The following is a 4,024-nucleotide window of genomic DNA, read 5'->3' as shown; positions in this document are numbered from 1 at the left end:
AATCGGGAGACCCCGATGATGGCTGAGATGTCAAGAATAATGGGGCCAATAAGCCCGAGCGGAAGGACCATAGTATTGGTGGTCGAGCACCAGAAGCCTAAAGTTGCCATGAGAAGTGCTTTGTCCATGGCGATCTCGATTGTCGAGAGCTTGACAACATCATAAATGCCAAGAATCTTCCACTCCTTACTGAAGAATTTCTCCATCCTTTCAACCCACGCTACCCAGGCCATGATAGTTGATGGCCAAGCTCCTTGGGGTTTAGTAAATTCCCACTTCGACCAGTCATAACCTTGAAGCAGGGGTTCCAGGCAGTGATCTTTGAGAAGGTTGGTAATGGACGCTGGGACGTTGTCTTTGAAGAGTGGTCCCAAGATCTGATGGGAAGCGCTTGAGTCACCTTAGAATAGCAGGTTTTTGATGGCGCTTCGGTCAATAAAGTCCTGGCACTTGGCACATTCATCGGAAAGTTTGGAGATGAAGGTGCTGAGAGCCATTGTGGAGGACTCGAAGGAATTTCAGGATTCAAAAGAGTTTTTCTGGTTAAGAAGGGAGATTTGAAGGATGATCTGAGAGTAAAATGTTTGAGAGTTCTGAAGGCGTAAAGTAAAATGATAGCGTGTGGTAGCATGTGCTGAGAGCCATTATGATTGTTTTTGGTGTGTAAATGGCATCGAAAACCAGTGAATAAAATTTCAGAGCATCCTGCAAAAATGGAAACCCATTTAATTCTGTTATATGAGGCTGTTCGTATCGATAACGCAACAATACAAATGTGAGAAGCAACACACAAACCTTGGAAATGGGTGTGTCACCAATATTTGGTTGCATTCCAATAGATGTTGTGTTTGTAAGAATCATGCCGTCCTCTGGAGGGATATTACATAGATCAGCAAGAGATAATGCGTCACCACCGACGGTGTCTGCAAGTTCTCTGGCTCGACCTTCATGAACACGGTAAATATATAAATAAATTGTTAGCGATATCAAGAACAAATAATATATCTCAATGTTTTTTTCTTTCTAAAATACATTTATAACCTAAGTGAAGAAAACTAAAAGAAAAAGTAAAAAAGTTTCGTTCCCATTATGCAATCGGAAGCAATCCCATTTAGAGGGTAGATTTTAGAGCAATAGTGTGTCTAAACCATCAAAATGGAAGAATAGTTTTATGGAATTAAAAAAAAAAAAAACGAATAGTTTTCTGGAATATAAAAACAAAGACAAAAGTAAACCATATGTGCGATTGGCAATTAGAATCCTTGCTCCCTTTTGCTTTGCACCATAAGCAAGTGCCTTGCTCGCACCACCAGCACCAATGACAACAAACAGCCTTCCAGCTAAAGGTGAACCAGTTACACTGTCACCATTATGTGAACCTGTGAAAAGAGATGCGTGTAAACCTACAGGAAGGTTCTTACAATCACAAACATGGAAGAAAGAGTAGAGCTAGCTACTACTAATATATAGGAAACCTAACCTCTCAGTCCTTCCTCAATGGCAGAAATAGCACCAACATAGTCCGTATTGAATCCATATAACTTCCCGTCACTTATAATGCAGTTTATAGCTCCGATTGACTAATATGGCGATCAAGATTGATTCAAGTCAATCAAGTACAAGTAGTACAATTCACGAAGAAAACAGATAAATATGCAGTTTAAAAGAGGTCAGCCAATTCCTCCAAAATACACTGCTAGCATCATAGTAGAAGATTACCTTTACAACTGGATCAACCTCATCACAGCACTTCAGGGCGGCTTCCTTGTGAGGAATACCAACGCTGCGTGAGAATTGAAGACAAGAAGCTGTGATCTTGAAGGAAAATGTCCAAGAACAAACTGTATATTGATATTCTACTCTTTAGACTAAAATACTCAACATGAAATTGAACCTGAATCCAGCAAAATCCACACATGAGTATATCTGGAAAAATTTTACAATATCGTCTACCAACAAATGTGCATAAACGCCGTTGAAACCGATTGACTTGAATACTTCATTCTACAACTTTGGTGATTTGCTGTGACTGACAGGCTTGCTAATGACGCCAAAAACTTTTGTGTCAGGTCCTATCTGTCTGAAATTGTATAAATGTAATAGATCCTTGATTGTAGGTTGAGTAGGAGCAGAAACTATTCCCGACTCCAACGTGCCATAAGTAAGATAACCCCAAAATTTTGCAGAAAGTATCCGTGAAATCAAAAGTACAACTCCTATCAACGGAACTTGAGAATGAACGGTTATTTGAAAAGTGCGTGCTACATCTGTTATATCCAAGGAAGTGGTTGCAATCTTCACAATGTCAGCTCCAGTAGCTTGTATTCTTGCTACAAGATTGCCAAGAGCCTCCACGGAAGGGGTATCTTGAAAGTTGTGAGAAGAAACAGTAACTTCTAACTTTTCTGGCTTCTTTCCATTTATAGAGTTGATGAATTCACGAGCAACCTTCAAAAACAAGTAATTAGATTAGTAGAAGGCAATTCATATGTATTTTACAATCTTTATGAAAATTTTATATCGGAAATGGAAAGAAGCGAATTTCCTAGTATGTTTGTGATGATGGAACTGATAATAGTAGCTTATCTACATTTTAGGTGGAGGAGAATGTGCAGCCGTTCTTCATCCATACTATTTCAAAGAACAAGCTGAGTTATAACCAGCAGCGTCCACAAAACCGACATCAGTTGTTTTCAAGAACAAGGCACTAGCAGTAAGCCTCTTTTTCTGCCATGAGATACTACGAACAATTTTTGAATCTCTTTGATGGTTTTTACCTGTGTTCACCTATATACTATATCTGTTTGTGTTTTTACCCTCATTTTAAAAGTACTTTCACCTGCATTTTAAAAGTACAATTCATTCCGATAAACAGAAAGTATCAAATGGAAAAATGGGTTTATTAGAATTTTCCGCAGCCATTGTCATCATGTTTACCTTAGTGATGGTCCAACCATGGACAACAACATAAATGATTTGAAGTGGTACATTTGAAAGAGAGCAACCTGAAGCTCGATATCAATGTAATCAGCTCCGAGCTCCATAACTAACCGAAGTGCATCCAATCGAGTTTTTTCATCACCATCGTACTAGCCAACTTCCCATTTTGGCCTAGAAAAGTACATAACACTGTCAGCTGATAGTACCAGACAGGGAGATTCTTAGGGGAGATCATGATTAAGTGTATGTATTATAGCACATAGCAAGCTTTCAAGAAATTAATTAACGCCCAAACAGAGTATTCCGCTGATAATACGTGTGAATTCACAATCAGAGCATAAGTAACCTAAGTGCAATCCAGCAGGACAAATACTAATTATACCACACCCAAAGGGAATCCTACATTAGTGATAATCTGTCGAAGCTGCCGTGAGTTCCTAAGGCAAATGTTGGAAGGTCTAGGTTGTGTTTTGTTTGTTTCGTTTGTTTTGTTTTGCTCGAGGACTAGCAAAAGCTAAGTGTGGGGGAATTTGATGGGAGCATATTTATGCGATTGAGTTAGCTTGTTCTCATGCATTTATGTTGTTATTTCTAAGTTAATTATGTATTTTAAGCTATTTTCGTTTGTTTGTAGGTCCATAGGCCTTATAAAGCAATAAGATGCATTTTGGAGCAGTTTTGGGCTTGGAATGGATATCACATGCATTGAGCACGCTGGATGGACGAAATTGAAGACTAAAGAGGCTAGAAATGTGTTAAAGAGAAAGAAGAATTAGTGTAAAAAGGACAAAGAGCTCAGCCACAAAGGGATGTCACTCCACCATTCACCTTTCCATCATTGCCGTGCACCACCATTGCACTCCTTTTGGATTCCTATGCCGTTCATCATCATCCATGTTCCCTCCATTGCACTCATTTGCTGCACCATTCCACTTCCTTTCCTTTGTCTACCATGTGCACAATATCCTTTCACCTCCTTGCACTCACTGATTCACCACTTACTCACATTTCCACCCATGCCATGCATAATCACCCTTGTCCCCTTCATGCACCAGATTTCTTGCACTCATTTCATGCACCATTA

The 4,024-nt window shown here is 39.4% G+C and overlaps 1 pseudogene; it reads right to left on the bottom strand.

Annotated features, from left to right (window-relative positions):
• Nucleotides 1-543: 543 nt before the first annotated feature.
• LOC114826670 (bifunctional 3-dehydroquinate dehydratase/shikimate dehydrogenase, chloroplastic-like) lies at nucleotides 544-3,141 on the bottom strand (annotated as a pseudogene).
• Between the last annotated feature and the right edge of the window lie 883 nt (nucleotides 3,142-4,024).

The sequence above is a fragment of the Malus domestica genome, chromosome 01 (assembly GCF_042453785.1).
Source record: "Malus domestica chromosome 01, GDT2T_hap1".
NCBI classification, from domain to species: Eukaryota; Viridiplantae; Streptophyta; class Magnoliopsida; order Rosales; family Rosaceae; genus Malus; species Malus domestica.
Note: the sequence above shows the minus strand (reverse complement) of the source record. Positions and strands in the feature narration are given on the sequence as shown.